General features: G+C 49.3%; 1 pseudogene; it reads left to right on the top strand.

The window, feature by feature from the left end:
- Positions 1-12891, top strand: part of LOC146202690 (uncharacterized) — a 303761-nt pseudogene extending 290870 nt beyond the window's left edge.
- The last annotated feature ends 10083 nt before the right edge of the window (positions 12892-22974 follow it).

Below are 22974 nucleotides of genomic sequence, written 5' to 3'. Positions count from 1 at the left end.
TAGGGGTCGATCTTCTTCACAATGACCTCCTGCGAAGAAGGAGCCATCCTGGCGACTTAAGGGGACTAAGGTACAATGGGGTCGTAGAACGGCTTAAGGCGCTGCACATGAACAATTTCGCGACCACGGTGTCGCAAATCGGAAGGTGGCGTAAGCGGCTCAACATTATAGTTCACTGATGAAGTGCGCTCGACGATGCGGTAGGGCCTGTGATACTTGGAGATCAGTTTTCTTGAGTGGCCGGCGCTGCCGGATGGAACCCACAGCCACACGAGTGAGCCGGGCTCGAAGTGGGGTGCATTCTTCTGATTGATGTCATGGCGACATTTTTGGCGCCACGGAGAGTCAGTTGTGAATGTCCGTGCAATCGGGCGGCATTCTTCTGTGTGCTGTGCAGCTTCGGCCACTGTGGTACGTTCTGATGCGTCAGGGTTGTAGAGGAGGACAGTATCAAGGGGAGCAGATGGATGCCGACCGTAAAGCAAAAAGAACAGAGACAAACCCGTGCTGGATTGCGTAGCAGTGTTGTATGCGTAGGTGATATAAGGAAGAACAATGTCCCAGTTCGTGTGATTGGATTCGACGTACTGCGCGAGCATGTCACCGAGGGCGCATTTAAATTGTTCAGTAAGGCCGCTTGTTAGCGGGTGGTAGGCCGTGTAAGTTCGGTGAATGAATTTGCACTGCGCGAGCAGGGTTTGAACGACGTCAGATAAGAATGCACAGCCCTCTGTCGCTGAGCAATTCACGAGGAGCACCATGACGGAGAATGAAGTTCTTCAATAAGAAACCGGCCACAGCTCGGGCTGTTGCAGCTGGGAGCGCGGCGGTTTAGGCATATCCCGTCAGGTGGTCGACGGCGACAATGACCCAGCGATTGCCATCAGCTGTGTACGGAAGAGGGCTATAGAGGTTAATTCCAATGCGGTCGAAGGGTCTAAGCGAGCATGTGAGAGGCTGTAACTCACCAGCCGAACGGTGAGAGGCAGGTGTGCGGCGTTGGCAAGTCAAGAACGATCTAGCGTATTCGAGAACCGAGTTGTACATACCGCGCCAATAGTAGCGAAGACGGATTCGAGTGCACGTCTTGAAAACTCCGGCGAGACCGCACTGCGGAATGGCGTGAAAAGCTGTACATATTTGAGTCCGTAGATGACGCGGAATCACGAGGAGCCATTTCCGTCCACTTGAGTTGTAGTTGCGCCGGTAAAGGAGGTGATCCCGAATCTCATAGTGGAAAGCTTGATGGCGAAGGGCGCGTAAAGGGGTAATCGCTGAATTGTTGGAAAGGTAGTCAATAAGGGATGCAATCCATGGATCCTTTTCTTGCTCGGCGGGCATGTCACTGATGTCGACCGAAGGTGCCGCGGTGTCCAAGACTGCCACGGTCGGCTGGCAGCGGTGAGCGAGAGAAAGCGTCGGCGTCTGTATGCTTGCGACCAGATCGGTAAATAACACGGATGTGATATTCTTGTAGACGAAGAGCCAACCGTGACAAGCGGCCGAAGGGTTCCTTGAGCGAAGAAAGCGAGCAGAAGGCATGGTGGTCCGTGACTACACCAAACGAACGGCCGTAAAGGTAAGGGTGAAACTGTGTGAGGGTCCGGACGATGGCCAAGCACTCCTTTTCCGTTGCAGAGTAGTTCGGTTCGGCTTTTGTGAGAGTACGGCTGGCGTATGTAACTACGTATTCACCGAAGCCGGAGGGGCGCTGAGCAAGCACAGTGCCGATGCCGACACCACTGGCGTCTGCACGAACTTCGGTGGGCGCCTCATGGTCAAAATGGCGCAGGATGGGCGGGGTTGTGAGGACGAGGCTCAATGTGTTGTAGGCATCGTCGCATGCTGATGACCACAGAAAAATATCTGAGGTATTGCAGGGGAGCTTGTCAGCGGCGAGACAATGGAAGCAAAGTTCGATATAAAACGCCGAAAGTATGAGCACAGGCCCAAAAATCTTCTTAATCGCTTGATGGTAGTAGGCTTCGGAAACTCAGCCACAGCTCGACGTTTGGCGGGATCAGGACGTATACCCTCTTTGAACACAACGTCGCCTAAAATGGTCTGCTCACGAGCAGCACAATGATACTTCTTCAAGTTGAGCTGCAGGCCGGCGTTCGCAATGCATGTCAAGACCTGCTTCAGGCGAGAGAGGTGGGTCGCAAAGCCCGGCGAGAACACCACAATGTCGTCAAGGTAACAGAGGTACGTCTTCCATTTCGGGCCACGCAGTATAGTATCCATCATACGCTCGAATGCAGCATGGGAATTACAGAAACCGAAAGGCATGATGGTAAATTCAAGAGGCCAACGGGTGTGACAAATGCCGTTTTAGGGCGATCTTCCGCAGCCATGGGCCCCTGCCAGTAGCCGGATCATAAATCGAGCGAAGAAAAGAGTTCAGCACGTTGTAAGTAGTCCAATGCATCATCTATACGCGGAAGGGGGTAGACGTCTTTCCTCGCGATCTTTTTTTAGGCGACGATAGTCGACGCAGAAGCGTATAGAACCGTCTTTCTTCCTCACCAGGACAACAGGGGAGGACCACGGAGTGTTAGACGGCTCAATCACGCCATTCTGAAGCATAGCATAAACTTGGGCTTCAATAACTCGGCGCTCGGTGGCAGACACTCGATACGGGCGCTGGCACAGACGATCTTGGGAACCGGTGTCAATGTGTTCGGCAACAGTTGATGTGCAGCTCAAAGCAGGCTGATGAGAGTCGAATGAAGAGCGGAACTGATGAAGCAGTGCGAGGAGTTCAGAGCGTTGAGGCCAAGGAAGACTGGCATCGATGGAGCGGAGAAAAATGTCGGCAGAAGACTGGTCCAGCACAAGAACAGACGGTGTGAGTGCAGCCATGTCAGCGCGCTGCGAAGAGGGCGTTTCCTCAGCAGTGAGAATAGAATCCATGAGCTGGATGGCGCCGAGGAATTCACAGCGACGCAGGGATACGGGAAATGAGAACGGATTAGAAATCCAGAGCGCTGTGAGGCCAGTTGATACAGAAGGTACGGCATAAGGCAGAGGAAGACTTTTGTAGTTTAGGAAGATTGGCGATGGTGTGAAAAGGACATCGGTACTGCGCGAAAAGGTACATGCAGAGGGCACAAGAACGAAAGAGCACGCAGGGAGGTCAATGTCTTCGGCAACGACAGCTTTGGGAAAAGGATGTCCGGCGACGGTTCGTCAAGGGCAAAAAGCTCCAGTTCAGCACGAGCACAGTTTATCACCGCATTATGACGCGAGATAAAATCCCAGCCCAAGATAAGATCATGTGAGAAGGAAAGCAAAACGACGAACTCTATTGCGTACACAACTTCCTGAATGATGGCTCGTGCTGTGCACACCGCTACAGGCTCTACAGGATGGACATTTGCCCTGCATAGCGAGAATCCTCAAGCGTGATGGAAGTGTGTTGGGACGGAAGTGTGTTGCATACGTTTCCTCCCATAGCCAGGCCCATGTCTGACGAGGACTTGTGAATCCAAGCCTCTGGGTGGCTGGAGCGGGACAACAACACGGGTGAGCAGACACCCGACAGCCCTCCGCGGAAGCGGAGAGGACCCAGCTGTGACCTGATGAAGGGGGACAGGTCAGCCTGGTGGCATTAATTTGTCATCGAGCAAACTAAGTCAGTTTTTTCGATGATGGGTGGATTGACTTTTGTTTGGTCATTGGGAGGGGCAGCGTCCTCCTGTAATCGAGAAGGGTGCAACCATTGGCGATGAAGCCCGGAGGAATAAGGCTGGGAGCAATGGCGCGCTCCTGTAATCGAGAGAGCCCACACCGGTGAATGCTCAGACGGCCGACTGAAACCTCGGAGCCTTGTGCACTCTGAGGAAGTATATCCCACCCGAGTGGGATAGATTCTTGGGCTTATGAACCGCTACGGTGGGGCCCATCGAAAATGACAGTCTTTAGCTATGATGTGCTCTATCAAGAAACGGGACTAGGGATAAGGCTGGGGAGCTCCCGACTCCCTGTGATCCAAGGATGGAAGCCGCTGGAGTTGGAGATGACCAGTCCTCGTAGCGGCAAATAAGAGTCCGTTCACCCGCCGGTGCAGTCCAGGGATGGGCTGCGCCGGCTAACTATCTATTTAAGGACGCCGCAGCGGAATCCCCGCTGACTAAAGTTATCAGGGGTACCGGGAACCCTGTGTAACCCAGCCCTCGAGGAGGCTTGGGGGCGCTATTAGAGACTGTCTTCACTCTTCCTCCGGCGCAACCCAGGGACGTCCTGGGTAACGCTGAGGCCTGCGGGCATCTCAGTAGGCTAAGAGAGTGAAGCCGAAGCGAAAGCAGAACTGGTTCAAGCACCCTTTGATAGTCTGTCAGCAGTACCGCTGTGTGACCATAGGGGTGGGTAATGAAGCCTCCACTCGCGCTTCTGGTACGTAGGCGGTAGGTCCTAAAGAATTTTGCAATGGGGCCGGCGTCCAAACCAACACTCACCAAAACTTGGAAGAATCGGGCTCTCGCGTGGAGCGCAGCACGAAGAGAGTTACCGAAGTCGGGGACGCGAAGGCGTCTGGCAGGGGTACACGTCATGGAAGTGCACCACGGGTGTTGCTATCCCGCCTGCCCGAGCACGTGGGTGCTGTAGCCGCTCGAAGGGACGACGCGTACAGCAGCACGGTCAGTGCAAGAATGACGACGTTTATTGCCAGCACAGTTTATAAAGGCACGAACACGCGCGCTGTCTCTACTGCGCATCACTGATACGCATCGGCACTGATAACAGTCACTACACGTGTCCGATACATCCTCCCTTGGGACGAACAAAAATTACACACTTGTAAAAATATAAGCAGCGATCACAACTATGGCACTTGATTGAATTGTTCGTCATAGCGTAACTTCTTTGGGGGCCGGGTGCTACGAGTTGACCTTCTCAAAGGGGGTGGCGATGGGATGCTCGGCGGAGAATCACGGCCACTCGCTGGTAGCGTCGATCCCACGCCGTTTTGTGAAGAGACTCCCGAGGATTGTGCACTTGGTTCAGCTCCGCTCGTAGGCTGCTGTGTCCGGGACTGGGAGCCTGTGCAACTTTCCTCGTCGTCATCGCTTTCACTACTGCTATACCGCTCCTTTGTCGTAATCAGATGCCGGCGGTTTTGCCGCAACATGCGTTGATCTTGGGTTTTTACCAGGTATGATCGTGGAGCGCTTCCGGCAATGACCTTCGCCTTGCGTGACCAACCCGCAGCATCCTGAAGCCGCACTGTTGCACCTCCGGGTAGTACCGCCAAAGGCTTTCCAGCCCTGGCTTGGCGGTGTTTCCTCACTTTGCGACGGGATACCCGGCCGAAGTCAGGAAGGTTAGAACGAAGGTGCCTTCTCTGAAGGAGCTCACCCGGAGAATGGCCATCTTCGAGTGGTGTAGAGCGGTATGCTAGGAGACCGAGCCAGAAGTCCTCCCTCGCCTCGATGGTCTTTTTGAGGATACGCTTGACGATCTGCACACCCTTTTCAGCCAAGCCGTTGGACTGCGGATAACGGGGACTCGAGGTTATGTGATGAAAGTCGTACGTTTTAGCAAACAGGGCAAATTCGCGGCTCGAGATCTGGGGTCCGTTATCCGTACAGACTTCCACTGGTACACCGTACCTGGCGAACATGGCACTAAGGGCTGCAATTGTGGTTTCAGCGGTTGTGTCTTCTAGAATGTCGACCTCAGGAAAATTGGAAAAGGCATCATAAGCAACCACGTACGACTTGCCCGCATACGAAAAGATGTCCACTCCAACCCTGTACCAAGCACATTTCGGAACTGGTCGCATCAGAAGTGGTTCCTGCGGCTGTCTGTACGCGTACTTTCTGCACGTTGCGCAGCTTTCTACACAGGTAGCGATGTCTCCATTCATACCAGGCCAAAATACGAGTTTTCGCGCCCTCTCCTTGCACTTTTGCAACCCGAGGTGACCCGCATGAATCCTTTCCAGCATGAGTCGTCGCATACTCTTCGGAATTACAACTTTTGCACCCTTTAGTACAACTCCATTAACGACAGATAGTTCTTTCGAAAATGGCTTGAGTTCACCTGTCACCGGCTGCCCGCTCACCAAGCATGCAATCACTGTCTGCAGGTAGGCATGTCGACAAGTTTCCAGCTGCAGTGACCGGTGTGTTTCGGGGGTGACCATGTAGCCCAAGGACTGCACTGCATGAACCTCAACATCATTTGTTGTGCGAGCTTGGTCTTCGCCCTGTTCCACCGTTGACCGTGACAACATGTCAGCGAGCAGCAGCTGCTTTCCTGGAATGTACTGCAAGATAAAGTCATATTTTAGCAAACGCAAAAAGAATCGTTGCACTCGCGGTGGCATGTCCGCAATTTCTTTCCGTGCTATCGCCACCAGCGGCTTGTGATCAGTCTCGATAAGCACCTTTCTTCCGTACACAAACTCGTGAAACCTTTCGCAGCCAAAACATATTCCAAGCGCTTCTTTTTCGATTTGTGCATCGTTCTTTTCGGCTTGCGTTAAGACACGAGATGCGTACGCTACAGGCCTCCATTCACCGTGGTAGCATTGCAGTAACGCTGCACCAACACCATCCTTCGATGCATCGCAACTAATCTTAGTTTATCTCTGCGGATCAAAGATTGCAAGTAGGGGGGCAGTGGTCAAGATTTGAGTTAACTTTTTCCACTCCAGCGCATGATTTTCGGTCCATTGGAACTCTGACCGAGATTTTACAAGCTCACGCAAAAGAGTTGTGCGCTCGGACAATTGTGGCACAAATTTGCTGAAATAGTTAACCACACCCAACATTCGCTGGATGTCATTCTTGGACGTTGGTGTTGGCATTTTCACCAAGCTTTTGATTAGCTTTGGGTCAGGCGATATTCCGTTTCGGCTTATGACATCACCAAGGAATTTCACTTCATTCAACCCAAATTTACATTTCTGGGCGTTAAAAGTTAAGCCTGCTTTCTCGGCAGCCTTAAGCACTGCTATCAACCGCTCATCGTGTTCTTGCTTACTGGAACCCCATACTAAAATATTGTCCACATATATCAGTACGCCCGGTAAGCCGTCAAATACTTGACTCATGCTTTGATGAAATACTTCCGGTGCGGAAGAAATGCCGAAGGGCAAACGGAGAAAGCGGTATCTCCCAAACGGTGAAGAAAAAGTGCAGATTTTAGAAGTCCGCTCATCGAGCGGTATCTGATGATAGCCAGAGTTTGCGTCAAGACAGCTGAAGTACTTTGCATTGGTTAAATGGGCTTCCAAATCCTCTCGCCTAGGAAGCGGGAAATGCTGCCGCTTTATGTACTTGTTGATAGCTCTTGGATCCATGCAAACCCGTATCGCGCCATCTTTCTTTTTGCCAACACTAAAGGGCTGACCCAGTCAGTAGGTTCGTTCACCCTGACAATTATACCAGCACGTACCATTTTTTCAAGTTCTTTCTTTAGGGGTTCTTCTAGCGCCACTGGAACTCGTCGAGCTGGTTGCACTACAGGAACCACATCAGATGAAAGGACCATGCTGTACGCCTGCTTCAAACAACCGAGGCCATGAAAAACGTCCCTGAAATTGTTTAGAAGGGCGTCGTATGAAGTCTTGTCTATGGCACATACTTTACGCTGAACTAGCCCCATAGCTTCACTTGCTTCTAGTCCGAGTATGGCCTGCCGTTCGTTTTTCACCACAAAAAACAGCAGACGTGTTCGCTTGGTGTACTTCTAGCGTACACGTTCCAAAACACGTTATAGTGCCACCGTTATACGCCCGCAGGACCGAATTAGTCGGCTTCAGCTCCTCTGCTCCCCGCAGTTTTTTGTAAACAGACATGGGAAGCAGGCTTGCCTGCGATCCGGTGTCTACCTTAAATCTGACCTCGCAGTTACAAACTTGAGCCTTGACCATCCAATCCCTTTCTCGTCTTGCGGTGGTGACCTCTAGAATGTCAAAGTCCTCTTCTTCCAGTTCCCTTACTTCACTCACCCTTGCAGACGCACAGGCACTTGCAAAATGGTTCGCCTTGTGACACAAGCGACACTTCTTACCGAAGGCTGGGCATTGTTTGGGCTTGTGCCAGCGGTTGCACTTACTACAATGAAAAGATGCTTTAACTTCTTTCCGCTCATTTGCAGGAGCCGGGCGCTTCGAAATCGTGTCGACACATTCGTCCCCTTTGCGCCATATTTCGTTCCGCTGGGCTACCGTTTCTGCTGCTCTGCACATTTCTTCTGCCTTTTGCAAAGTCAGTTGGTTATCTCGAAGCATTTTCTCGCGTAGTCGATGATTAAGCGTACCGAACACTATCTGGTCCCTTATCATTGATTCTTGCAACGTGCCAAAGTTACACTGTGCTGCTTGCTTTTTCAGGTCGCGAATAAACCTTTCAAATGGTTCGCCCTCCGCTTGCTTTCTTGAACGGAATACGTATCTCTCATGCACTTCGTTGCTAACTTCGGCACAATAGGCATCAAATTTTCTCACCACGGTGCTGTAGTCATTTTCTTCATTCAACTCGAACTGGAAGTTGTTGAAGACGTCCAAAGTGTCGTCGCCCGCAGCGCTCAACAGGAGTGCTGCCTTGGCTGCTTCTGTTTCCGGCTGGTCCGTAGGTGCCGTCGCCTGCAGATATAACTCAAACTTCTGCTTAAAACGCTTCCAATTTTCTGCTACATTACCAGTCAGCCGCAAAGGCTCCGGTGTCTTCGGCAGGGCCATGGCGCACCGGACTCGGGAACGATTTCCTTCAGGCCTCAAAGGGCCACTTCTGACACCATGTAGCCGCTCGAAGGGACGACGCGTACAGCAGCACGGTCAGTGCAAGAATGACGACGTTTATTGCCAGCACAGTTTATAAAGGCACGAACACGCGCGCTGTCTCTACTGCGCATCACTGATACGCATCGGCACTGATAACAGTCACTACACGTGTCCGATACAGGTGCGACCCACAACACGAACAACGCAGTGGCAGTAGTTGACAAGTCCGCCACGAGCGGTGGGAGAGCTGTCAAGATTCGTTTTGCAGCTCGACGATGAGCAGACGTAAACTTGTACAAGAGCGGTCCCCAGCTTGGGTGTCCGCCATTTTGTGGTTCTTAGCTCTTGGGAAGGGGCTCGGCATGGGTAATTCCACGTAAGCTCGGGGGTTACTGTTTGGCGAGCTTTACTCTTCTTAGACCAAAGCATGGCCTTGTTGTAGAGCATCCGCCTAGTGTTCGGGAGGTACCAGGCTCGATCCCAGGTGCCACCGGGTATCCACCGGCTTTTAAATGGGTAAAAGCTTTCCCCCAGCCTGGTGCTCGGCTCTTTGGGGTGAAATGTTTGGGAAAGGGGTCATAGGTCTCAAATAGTTGCTCCGATGTGGCAGTGATCAGTTCCGCCATCGGACAACAATAAGTCACCTTGTGCGGCAAAAGCCCATTATGTTGCCCTATTATTGTACTTACTCGGCACGTCTGCATGGGCCCGTCCACAACTCGACGACTGCGCAAAGTCTCGAGTCAACTCCTGTCTCGCGGTGTCGAGCTGCCCTCAGCCTGGGGTCAACTCATCATTGAACTTCTCGAAAGTTCCAACAGTCCCACATAGGTCACACACAACACATCGTCGAACTTTGCAAGTTCCAACCGATGGTGTTCTCGAACCACCTATACAAGTTGAAGTGTTTGAAACTGATTCCGTCCCGGAGGACACAGCAGGGTTAGCGAAGCTTCTTCCAAGCTCACCCCCTAAGGAAGCTGGGCGCTAAGGCCGGGAGTTCGCTTGTACCCTATTTCTGCCGGTGGGTGTACGGCGGTGGGTTTCAAACCAACCACCTCCCGCAGTCGAGACGGACGCCCAAACCACTCAGCCACGCAAGATTCCTCTTGCGCAAGATTGGGAAGCCGTCGCAAAGGAGATATAGAACGGCGACGCGGCGAGGAGAAAAGGTGGCACGGTCATCCGCGACGGAACTCGCATATGGATTACCGGCTGGGTATTGATTACGGGGCGGCTGCCAGAAAGCTGACAATCGGCGCGGTAGAAAATCATCGGGAGTGCGATTTCGGCAGTGCCGGGACATATGGCAAGCAAATCCGCAGGAATAACAGATGAGACTCGCATATTATGACTAGCAGCTTACCGCTATCGATCAAGAGTAAAGTATACAACCGTTGCATCTTACCTGTACTCACCTATGGGGCTGAAACGTGGAGGCTAACGAAGAGGGTTCTACTTAAGTTGAGGACAACCCAGAGGGCTATGGAACGAAAAATGGTAGGGGTAACATTAAGAGATAGGAAGCGCGCAGAGTGGGTCAGAGAAATAGCTCAAGTTACCGACATTCTAGCGGAAATTAAGAAGAAATGGACATGGGCAAGACATGTATGCGAAGAGAAGATAACCGATGGTCGTTTAGGGTAACAAACTGGATTCCAAGGGAAGGAAAGCGTAGCAGGGGGCGTCAGAAAATTAGGTGGGCGAATGAGTTTAAGAAGGTCGCAGGGGTCAATTGGATGCAGCTAACACAGAACTGGGTTAATAGGTGAAATATGGGAGAGGCCTTCACCCTGCAGTGGGTATAGTCAGGCTGATGATGATGATAATGATGATTATGAACAGATCGGATGGTTTTCACTGGCTCGGCATGGATTGCGGCGCTGCGGACGAGGTGAAACCAAAGGCTGTGGGACCTGAAGAAATTCTTGCACAGGCCCTTGAGGCATAGCATACACCACAGGGTAGCTAGGTGGCTGTGATCAGGCAGCGACAGCAGCGTACGTGAGTGGTGCGACAGGAGCGGGGGCGCATGTCAATGCTGGAGCGACAAGGACGTCGGCGTATGCGAGGGGCTCAACGACTTGTGCGGGTTCAGCCATGGTCGCTGGCGGAGGGATAGATGGAGGGGCCTCCGCCACGCGGTCAGCGATGACCTGTTAAAGAGGCCCCAAATTTTGGCACAGCTCGCAGTTCGTGGGCAGCAGTGATACCTGGCGAGCCACTTCCTCCCGCATGAAATCTTTGAGCTGCTGCAGCAGCATGGAGCTTCCAAATGCAGAGGAGAGACCAGAAAGTGATTCGACAGGGGCGGGAGGCGGTCGAGTGATGAGGCGATGCTTGTGCAACTCATCGTAGCTCTGGCAACGGTTGACAATTTGGGCAGCAGTAGTCAAATCGCCGGATGTTAACATTTGAAATACGTCATGTACGATGCCCTTCAGGATTTGTTTTATTTTGTCTTTCTCGCACATCTGCGCGTTGACGCGACTGCACAGATGGACCACATCTTCAATGTAACATGTAAAAGTTTCTCCAAGCCGCTGTTGTCGATCGTGCAGGCGTTGTTCGGCGCGGAGCTTCCGTACAGCAGGACGACCAAAGACGGTTGTAAGATTAGCCTTGAATGAGTCCCAAGTCGTGATATCGGCTTCGTGGTTATGATACCACAAGTTGGCAACGCCGATCAAATAAAAGGTGACGCTTGTTAACTGCGTGGCGTCGTCCCAATTTATGCACGAATTCACTCGCTCGTACGAAACAAGACAGTCATCGCAGTCAGTGTCGTCAGTCCCGCTGAAGAGCGCAGGGTCTCGCTGGCGTAAGGAGCCAGAGCTGACAACCGGCGGGGTCATCGTGCTGGCCGGGGTTGTTCATCATCAGCCTTACGAGTTACCGGGAGCTTGCGGGTGCGAAGCTCGAGCGTGAGGCAAGAATACCAGGCCGCACCTTCCCCAAATGTAGAAGAAGAACGTTGAGGACGGCGTCGAGGTCGGCGGGGAAGCGGGGCAATCAAGACCAACACGATCTCCGCGATGGCAATTCCCCAATTTCTTCATCTTTATCGGCGTCCAGCGAAGGGGTCCACCTTTTTCTTCACACTCCATTTTTCAAATTACCGATTTAAAGAAGCGTAACAAAGGCCAGCCTCTTCCCTTTTCTTTGCAAATAGACCTTCTTGTCTATACCCACCCCATCGCCACATGGCGAAAGTTATGCCCAGTTAATCATTATGGCACGCGAGATCCTACTGCCGCCAAATTCTTCACTTCAGCGTTTGTAACAAACGAGAACTCTGGACCACAGCGGAATTTTTATGATGCCCTGCACTATGCAATAACTATAGCCTGAATATATTTTTCAATCGTTATGCACTTTCTCGCTGACTCACTTTCAGTGCGTTCTCACTACTGGCAGAATCTGCCGGCCAATGCAGGGGGTGACACGAACAGAACTGAATCTCTTGAAAAGAATGGCTATACTGTATTTGGCCTTACGGCTCACCAGGCACGTGATGGTGGCCCTCGATAAACGTTAACCGAAATCCACTTTAGTGCCTCTTTTAAATTAAACAGTGCTTTTGCTGGAATAAGCTCAAAGAGACCAATGCTGTTCTAATGCCCGAAATGCTGAATGTACACTTGTATTTCTTCAAAATAAAGGTATACTTAGACTCTGATTGAGAACTATAAATAAAACGTCAGCCACGCTTAGCAGAACTTCTTGGACCCCAGAGTGCAACAATTAGCTGCATGCCGCTCGCTTCCGAAGTGACCAAGAAACGAGAGCCCTCTAAAAGACGAGGCGCCTGCTGCTTGCTGCCATGCTGTGGCACCACCCTAACGATGTCAGGAGCACGAAACAGCAGTTTTGAAATCCTGCCCGTCGGACAATAGGCGTGTTCAACGAGTGGACACGAGACCTTAGCAAGGAATAGTAAAAGTTGCGATTCACAAGGCGATAAACGAGCATTGTACAATCAGAATGCAACTGAGCGTTCTGTTTCTTGCTTCCCTTCCCGCAGGTGACGGAAGACAAAGCCAAGAAACTTGGAGTGTGGTTATGAATTCGAGTGCCAGGGATCCACCTACGTCAACGGAAAAGGCACCCTGACCACGTATTTCGTGAAGACGCAGTTTGACCGGAACGACTCTTGAGAAACGCCCGGACCCCGTCGCCTGAGCTTGGCTCCATCCCAGCTGCGAAGCCAATGAAGCCTGCCCAGTCGTTCCTGTTACGGCACGCAGACTGCCGAGCGGAGCCAAGGCCGGAAGTCGAACGCCCGAGTTCCTTGTACGACGCCTCTCACCTGCGTAGGCCCGCCACGGGCAGGCTGAAAGTGACTCGTCTACTGTCCCACACACATCCGCCAGGAGGTAGAGACTCGTTCTAAGTCAGCACACGCGCATACCAGAAGCAGAAACCAAGGCAGAAGCAGTTCCCCTAGGCTACCAGCACAGAAAAAAAAGCCTCTGCGTCCGAAAAACACACTTTATCCGGGGCACACGCTCAGCCATCCAACTATAGAGTCACTGTACGAGTACTTCCACGCAACTAAGTGAGATTAGCTTGTTCGACAGCTCCCGCGCAACGTATACGAAGCCGGTTTTGAGGGGATATTAAGTGGTGCATGAATACAACGCAGCTAGAAGTTCCTGAAGGCGAATTCCGAGGATAGGGTCGGAGGATCAACCTGTTATTACAGCTCCGCGCATTTTGCGCGCCGTCGCGCGCTCGCCGAGTATCTCCACCTCTCAAAAATCAAGCATTTGCGAATGATCATGGCATTCCTCGAAGAACCCAAAACCATCCAATAGAAATCAAATGCGCGAGCTCGCACACGTTATTATATAAGGATGTCAGTTAATGTTAATATTTTGGGAAAATAATCATGTATAGAGTGTACAACCGTGGGAACAAATAAGGAAACTATATATGTGCAGAGAACCTGTATCAAATCCTGTAGTAAAAACCTGTCAAGTATTGTGCACTAAGTATTTTTCTCTCTCACTGCAATTCGTTTGTGTGTGTTCAGACCACGATTTTTGGTAGGTGGCTGCGGCAACGGAAGGTTTACCTTCGCTCTTCCCGAAAATAGCGAAGGTTATTTAAATTCGAAGCCATAGTTTCCAATTCCTGAAACCAAATATACCAAAGTATGTGCAGTATAAAAAAAGACTGGTAGAACGTAATGGGACCAATAATACAGTGAATTGTTGAGCTAGTTGATCTGCATGCATATGATGAAAAAAGGAAACTGAAGAGACAACGATGCACAGAAGAAAGACACACGCACATACAGACACGGATGATGAATCCTTGTCGGTTCAGATGCCCTTTCCGTCATGTAACAGGACTGCCGCCCTCACAGCCTTTAATGTACACACTAGTCCTTAACTACTACAGTCACCATAGAAGCACTCTTCCCCATCCACATAACTATCTCAAAACAGCGAACCTCATACACTGGTACCAGCTTCAGATGCACACATTTCGAAATCTATGCCACAACATATACCCTTGATTCTTCCCAAAATGCAGCATCCTTTCATTAAAACTCTTTCAGCCAAGCCAAAGGGACACCACTCACCCATTTTCCTCCCCATTTTCGCCTCTTGGGAGGCTGTTCTGACCAGCCCGATTGCACAAAACCAACAAGAGTGATCGAGAGGAAGCCCACAATAGCGACAGCCAATGAGCCCTGGAGTAAGGACCCCGGCCGATGTGGAGGCCGGCCAACTGCCAGCGAAGTTCCCGCTACCGATCGTCGCTGTTATATATTCTCAGCATTTGCCTTTCTTAATTGCTTAATGACTAATTCCTTGATATATGTCTTATAATATCACACATATACTTATTAGCATGCGGTTATAAGAAAGCACATTATGTGTGAAGCCAATAGTCATAGTGTAACCAAACCGTAAATATGTGCCCACGTAGCCTAGGGGCAGCGAGTCTGACCGGGTATATAATATTACGGAAGGATTAGATTCCCATCTTGTTCCCCCATCGCAAGGGAACTACCCGAGTTGGCAGCTCACGTCACGTTGTCTCGTAACGTCACAAAACGCGACGATCAATCACTGCCCAGCCCTGTCACCTGCCATCTATCACCTGCCAAAGGCACGCCCGTAGTTTTTATCTCACCACGCCATCGCTGGATTTTCTGGACAATAGAGCCTTTAACGCTCTAGCTTTAATGTATAGAGTAAGAGACAAGCACGACAGGCCATTGTCAATTTTGATGACGTAAATGTAATGTAGCCGAGGAATTGTACACAGTAGGCGAGCTGAGCAGGACGATAACGGGAGAAGCAATAGCGCAGAAAATCATGACAGCCCATCGGTAACGGCACGAAGGAACCTATAGTAGCAATGTGGAGTGGGAAAGCCGCTGTTGAGGATCAGGTAATGGCAGATCTGTTGAAAGGCGGCGAAGAAATCGCATAGCGAAAACTGACCGTACTGTATACGCAATGCTTTACGCCTTTGAGTGAGCCGGAATTTTGCAGAATGGCAACATTATAAAATCGCGCATAATGAAGGGAACGTCAATGAATGAAACAATTACAGACCGAATCATACTGACTACGCTCACTAGAGGCCAAATGCCACTCCCGTAGCCCTGCACTTAGCCCGTTAACGCCCGTTGCCTATCAGGCATTCACAAAGGTAATAGCTAATAGAATCACGACGACCACAGACTTTAATCATACAAAGGATCAGGCAGGCTTTCGCAAAGGCTTCGCGACTATAGGCCGCATTCGCAGAAATAATCAAGATGAATAAATATACGCAGAATATAAAGAACTTGAATATTTAAACTTCATAGATTACTGGGGAACCAGAGATATATGTATAAAGAGTGGAAAATAAAGTGGTAAAGTCATACTGTGTGCAGCTAGTGACAGCGGATCCGGACAACGGGAGTGAAATCTTTAGAATAAGAAACGGATGGGGCACATTAAGCTGATACTCTCATGTCATGACTGCCAGTTTACCAGTACCGCTCAAGGCGAAAGTAAATAACAGCCGTGTCTTATTGCTACTTAATTATAGGGCAGAAACGTCGAGGCTAATCGAAAGGGTTTGATTCAAATTTAGGACAAAGCAGCGAGGAGGAAGAGGAGGAGGAGGAAGATGAGGAGGAAAGGCATTGGGGTTAACGTGTAAAAGCAACCGGTTTGCTACTCTGCACTGGGGGAAGGAGGTGAGTGGATATTAAAGTTGCAAAGAAAAATGACAGGTGCAACGGTAAATGTCGAGAGCAGAGTCGGCCTCAGAAACACGCCCGAGTAAACATTTTCATTTTCATTTCATTTATTTCATGCACTCGGGAGGATATGAGGCAATGAAAAAGAAATGGACATGGGAAAGGAACGTAATGCAACGGAAAGGTGGTCGCTAAGATTGACTACCTAGATTCCAAGAGAAGGCAAGCGTAGCAGGAAGCGGCACAGGGTTGGGTGCAGACATGGCAGTAATTGAATTACAGTAATGAAATTAGTGTAATTTAATTACATTTTTTGGTAATTTGTAATGTAATGAGTTACTTTTCCAGTGTGGTAATTTAGTAATGTAGTGAATTACTTTTTAGTAGTAATTTCGCAGCAAAGTAATGAATTCCCCTAGAAATTACTTTTACTAAAGTGCGCCACTACTCCTTCAATAGACAACAAAGTAGAGTGCGCGAAAGCAGGAACGACGTGCTGCAATCCGAAGCCAGCGTAACGAATTGGCAATAGGAGACAGAATTGAGCAGAACTATAGTCAACTAGAATACTCTGGAGAACAAGTTGTTGTTCTGTTTAATAGCTTTACTTAGTTTTTGCATTTATGGAAACTAGAAAGTAATTTCAAAGTAATTGAATTACTCATTAGAAGTAATTGTAATGTAATTTCATTACTTTTGGGGAGCAGTAATGAGTAATGTAATTTAATTACCTTCCTGCGATGTTCAGCAAAGTAATTACTAATGTAATTTAATTCCTTTTCAAAAGTAATTTTGCCATATATGGTTGGGTGGGCGGATGAGATTAGGAAGTTTGTGGGGATGACTTTACTGTAGCTGGCAAGTTGACGTGTTAAATGGAGGACTACGGTAGAGGCATTTGCCGTCTAGTGGGCGTAGTCAGTATGATGTGATTGCTGATGGTGATGCAACGCTTCCGCACCCATTCCACGTGGCAAGCTGAAACTTCCGCATGATAACCTGCTCTGTCGGGCATCGCAAAAACACGCAAAAGACTAATTCCGCCGCAAGCAGATCCTGCATGGAGCATTTGTCTGGATAATTTATTAATAACGGTGTGTGGTTCGATGCTTTCTTCCTCACCTAAAATAACATATGCGGCCCGCTGAATGATGTCATGCTGCACGGTTACAGTGGCCCACCCATTCCTCCCCGCCAAAGTAACTGTGGTTCACCCTTCTCCAAGCTGCTCATTGTAGACAACTCACGGCAAGCATGACACTACACATCTAGTTCTGGAGTTCTGTTTCCACTTATGCGGCATGGTCGCACAGTTTAACTATGAGGCAGTGCGAGTTGTGTACTTGATGTTATCCGCGTCAGGCTAATCTCACATGGTTGAGCGGCGGAAAATAAAACAGTGAAACTTCTCGTTCACCAAAAGGGGACCACCATTTAAACCTTTGCTCTGACGTATGCAGTCTTCAGCGACGTTTGCGCTGTGCAGTGCTTAAGCGGGCCGCTGAAGGTCCTTCAGTACTCGTGCGTGTTGCCAAGGCTGACAAATTTCTTTCTTAATAGTCTATTCAAATACCATACCGGAAGGAAAATATATGGCAGGAAAGAAGATATTGCATAAGGAATCGTGGGCACTCACACTTATTCTGGTCAAGGTGACTTCAAGGTGAAAATTAGCGCCACACGAAGACTGGGTCTACATAGCCTAGTGAAGCTTTCGTTTCAGTTCTAAATTGGTTTATAAAAGTAGAGGCACAGTATCTGTCAAGGTCACTTAAAAGTCAAGTTATCAGACACGTGAACCTCGGGTTTACGTAATGTGGTGAAGCTTTCGCTTTATTAAACTCTTGGCGGCACTCTTGTCAGCGATAACATCTATGGTGTGTCAGATGCAGCCTCAACTGAGAGAGGCGAGAGCGGTAAGAGGGAAAGCTCACGCTCCTGGACTTCGTGCCTTGTTTTCTTCTTTTCCTAATTCCGTCAGTGAGCGTCCCTTTTTTTCTCCTCTTACCTTCCTTCTTTCCCATATCGCCTTCCATTTCTGTTCTGTTACCTTTCCCTCCTGGCCATTTCGAACGGCCACCTCGGCTGGCCTTAAAACGCGACTGCTAATAATGCGCTTCATGCATAGGTTCACGTCATAAAACATTTCAGGGCACACTGTACAGAATATTCAGGGAGAGGGCACCCAGGTATATGTAGTACCCTCATGTCACTGCACAGGAATGAACGGTATGTCAACCCAGTCTGTTCGGAATACAAGCAGAGGTTCACCATAGTTCAGCCACTGGTGCGCGCACTACCCTTCGGCAATATGACACCGTAAGGTGTCAGTAATAACACCCGGCGTCCAAAAAACGGCGACCATCTCACGACACGGCACAGCTAAGGAGCAAGTTTCACATGAACCGCACTCATCATTCACATTGCTTGGCGTTGCTCTGTGGCACACCCCTCCGTCCCCGAGCGCACGCGAACGGCATGCAACAAATAATCATTGCACGATGCATCTATGTCAGTATGCAGCCAACCGGCCATGCTGATGATGTGCTGCACTCATATGATGCGTAGGTCCAGGTGCTGCTGTCGAAGGTGGTCGCAGGGTACCACGCGCACGTCCTCCTGTGCAAATGGAAAGTGGCAACGTTGAAGGTAATGTGCGGCGGTCGCGAGCTTGTCGGCTTCTTCTTTGCCGTAAATTTCGCACTGCCTGGATACTGAAAAAAAATAAACTGAGACTAAAACTGAACTGCACACGCACCGCAATCGCGCTGCTACAAGTACTCGAGGGGCACATAGATCTCACCGATCAATGGAGAACGAACCACAACCAGGCATTCGTAAGCATTAAGGGTGGCGCGGCAGTGCATGCAGCTAGAGCCCGCCTGTGCGGCAGCTGCACAAGGATCAGCAGGAGATCCCCAATCGATTGTAGAGAAGCTCCACCTTGGCGCAAGAGTACTGGTAAGTCATGCGCTGTACAGATGCAGGGCAAGGATAAATGCCACACGCTGTGAACGAGCAACTTTCACTTGTCATGGAGTAGTCGTTGAGCACGAAGACGTGACCTCGCTGTTCCTCCTAACTGACGGCTGCGGTTAGTTGCTGCACAACGCAGAGAAGAGTGCTGCGCTTTCCCGCGATGTCAACTTTGTCACGCTGGGCCACCGAAACATCAGGTCATGGCGACCAGAGGCTGTAGGGGGCGCGGCGTTTGTCAGCAGCTCATATACGAGCACTCTATACCTCCATGTGCTAGCGCAAATTGTCATGCAGGTGCTGATGTATAGGGTCCCCATCCATTACACGAAGGAGTCTGTCCATCTGGAGCAGCGTCCGCTGCGTAACCTAAAGTTTGTTCTAGCAAGCCGACGCCGGAATGGACTTCTGCTTTCCGCTGTGGCTCTCACTGCTTCTGCTGACACGTCACGTGGGCGGTGGCCTACGCGCCCGCGGCTCTGGCCTGGGGTCCTTTGGCGTAGACAGTATATTCAGTCACGTGGTGGGAGCTTACTGTGTAGATTGAAGGCTCTCGCACTGCACACCGACGGGACACTATATAGGCAAGTAAGCCTGTTGATAAGCGACCAACATAACAATGATCCCGTACAACTATATCGAAGCAACGGCTATAAAGAAGAAACTGTGGGGGCCCTTCGACTTATTCCGAGCTGTAGCCGTGTATGTCAACCGCGAATATTTTTCAATAGCTACACAGATTTCTCTGTCCCCCCACCGTATATCACAATAATTTGAGCGCTCTCTTCTCAACGCTAGCGATGCCTAAAGCTGAACTCTATGTGGCTCGGATTTTCATAGTTTCATTCTCGTATTTTCTGAAAAAAACCTGGAGGCAAATCTTGCTTTTCACATTTTCGGCTTCGTGTGAGTAAAAACGTACCTACCTCAAATTTAACGAGACATCGCTGCGATGGCTGCTAAAGGGATAAGAAGCGTATATTGGCTGAAGATACTCTCAAGCATCGCGCGCGCGCGCGCGCGCGCGTGTGTGTGTGTGTGTGTGTGTGTGTGTGTGTGTGTGTGTGTGTGTGTGTGTGTGTGTGTGTGTGTGTGTGTGTGTGTGTGTGTGTGTGTGTGTGTGTGTGTGTGTGTATGTGTGTGTGCGTGTGCGTGCGTGCGTGCGTGTGTGTGTGTGTGTGTGTGTGTGTGTGTGTGTGTGTGTGTGTGTGTGTGTGTGTGTGTGTGTATGTGTGTGTGCGTGTGCGTGCGTGCGTGCGTGTGTGTGTGTGTGTGTGTGTGTGTGTGTGTGTGTGTGTGTGTGTGTGTGTGTGTGTGTGTGTGTGTGTGTGTGTGTGTGTGTGTGTGTGTGTGTGTGTGTGTGTGTGTGTGTGTGTGTGTGTGTGTGTGTGTGTGTGTGTGTGTGTGTGTGTGTGTGTGTGTGTGTGTGTGTGTGTGTGTGTGTGTGTGTGTGTGTGTGTGTGTGTGTGTGTGTGTGTGTGTGTGTGTGTGTGTGTGTGTGTGTGTGTGTGTGTGTGTGTGTGTGTGTGTGTGTGTGTGTGTGTGTGTGTGTGTGTGTGTGTGTGTGTGTGTGTGTGTGTGTGTGTGTGTGTGTGTGTGTGTGTGTGTGTGTGTGTGTGTGTGTGTGTGTGTGTGTGTGTGTGTGTGTGTGTGGAGCGTTAGTCTAAATAAAATCTTATAATCCTGTAGTGAATGATTGAGAGGCCACGCGGGTCCTTATCCTCTTAGACAATTAGACAACGAGCTTTTTTCCACCCCTACGTCAGACGCCGTTTTTCTCAGAGGAAGACAACTATCGCTGTAAAACTGAAGAGCGACCTCCAGATATCGTAGTAGCGAAGATGTTATCCACTCTTTTAATGACCATATTTCTGATGCGCTGTAGGTTCCAACAGTAATTCACCAATGATAATTTTCACAGTGCACAATTAATGAGGGACTGGTAAAGAACACTTAAAATTACAAATTGGTAATGATTGTTCTTTTTGTGCGTATGTTTGTATCCACGTGGCGCGCGTGGCAGCTTAGATTAATACTTTATGTGATTAGCACATTGTTGTTTTTAAGACACGTAGCGTATAATTCTGCGGCTACAAAGCAAATTTTCTGATTGGGCGTCTTTCGGGTGCGGGCAGATTTAGAAGTCGATTTAAGAACTGATAACCTCGATGAAAAAAAAAAAGAGCAATGCCGTTATCTGGGGCACTTTTGCTTCGAACTTCACTAAAGAGCATAATTAAAGATAGCGTTATGACAACAAAACGCGAAATGTAACTGCAGATATATACACTGAAATGTCCAGCGCATCAAAGCAGGCACGCTGCGAATGGCTCGCAGGCCATAGCTTTAATAAGAATCGCAGGGCATTTCGGGGAAATTTCTGGGTTGCTCAGGTTGAGTTACGGGCACTGATGAGGGCACTGAGTGGAGCACGGACCCTTCGACTTGCCTTCGTTACATCGGTTTCTATTCAACCAGACTTGTCGCGGCTACCTTTTTACTTCTTCTTCAGTGATTAGAATGAAGATCTATACATGCGTTTCATCAAATGAATTGCTGCGAGCACGGCTAGCGTGGCTAAGGATCTCAGGCCAAGCGCCTCTTCATTTAATTTACTCCAAATTGTACTAAATACTGTTCACTGTGTTCCCGAGCAGAACCGTAATACCAAAGTGAAAACCTCCTATACTGTTACTGGAAACTCTCCTTCGAGAGTGATAGTATTCACCGACGCTCTTTTTCTTTCTTTTGTACCAATGTTTTCTTTTTCTCCTTGAAGGCAGCGTGAACCACTGCTAACTATTTTTACTTTTTTTTTAATGCCAGATGTTCTTTAACATAGCCTTGCCAATTCCCAGTCGAAAAAACTACAGAAACTTTTCTGATGTTACGACAGAATTTCTGTGCGGTTTTTGACGGGAAACCTGTTGTGACAACAGAACATTCTGTAGTAAAATCAGAAATTTCCGCAGTTACAACAGAAAAGTGCTACAGAACTACATAAAACAGAAATATACTACATAAAAACTACAGAACTACAGAAAGGTACTACAGAACTACAGAAAAATCTGATGGTTACGACAGACCTACAGGATGTTTTGTCGTATTTTTGACTAAGTTCTGTAGATTTTTTCGACTGGGTTCATAGCTTTGAGAGAGCTTTGACGTTCGGACCAAGGTTTCCCTGCATTCGGGGTATACGACGTGTATTCAGGTCTAAAGTAATCGAAATTTACCTGGATTTACGTCCAAAACTAATGTTAACTAATGGGAGATATATTAAACGCGCACTAAGCTTGTGTCTTGGCTATTCAGTCAGTCGTCCTATCACATGCATGAAAATATTTGCAAACAGGCGTCACCAGTGACTCCCCTTCGGTACGCGACTTCCAGTCGTCGCCTGTAATGATAGACTCCGCAGTACGTTCAAAAGGCTAGTATACTTTCCTCGGACGGACGTTTCTGGTAAAATTTTCCAACTTCAGAAAGGACAAGAACACGCGCTCCTTCCTTTTCCCATAAGTGAAAATCATAACAAGTAACAAAGGCTTTCTCTCTTTCAAGAACGGAGTGTTCAGTAACACTTAATTCGATACGGTTAATTCTTTCCAACCGTCCCACTTGATTGCTACAGCATTCAGAAATAATAAACATTCTCGGTTCGGGGTAGCGCTGATACTAAAAGAAGGTTTTTGTGCATTACAACACTATGGACCACGTACTCACACAAAACGTTAGATGAACTATCGTGGACCACGTCGCATGCTTGCTGTATGCAGCATAAAGACGGTACTGAGGCATATGTGATTCGCAAACATGCTTTTCCTGGGGATGATTTCGTAATGGGACCCCATGCCTCACTCACTCTAATTCTCTCTCTCTTTTTTATAGCGAAAGCAATACTACTTGCCCTTTCAAGCCTTTGCCGTACCGTGGCGGTGCCACCATTGACCTTTCACGTGACCTCTGTGTGACGTCACGCCGAAGAACTGGGCGACCCTCTCGCGCCGTCTGCGAGTAGTGGCGGTGCCACCACCGGTGGCCTAACTCC

This window comes from Amblyomma maculatum, chromosome 1 (genome assembly GCF_055883805.1).
Source record: "Amblyomma maculatum isolate TAMU_Amacu chromosome 1, ASM5588380v1, whole genome shotgun sequence".
NCBI classification, from domain to species: Eukaryota; Metazoa; Arthropoda; class Arachnida; order Ixodida; family Ixodidae; genus Amblyomma; species Amblyomma maculatum.
This window is presented reverse-complemented; position numbering and strand designations above follow the sequence as displayed.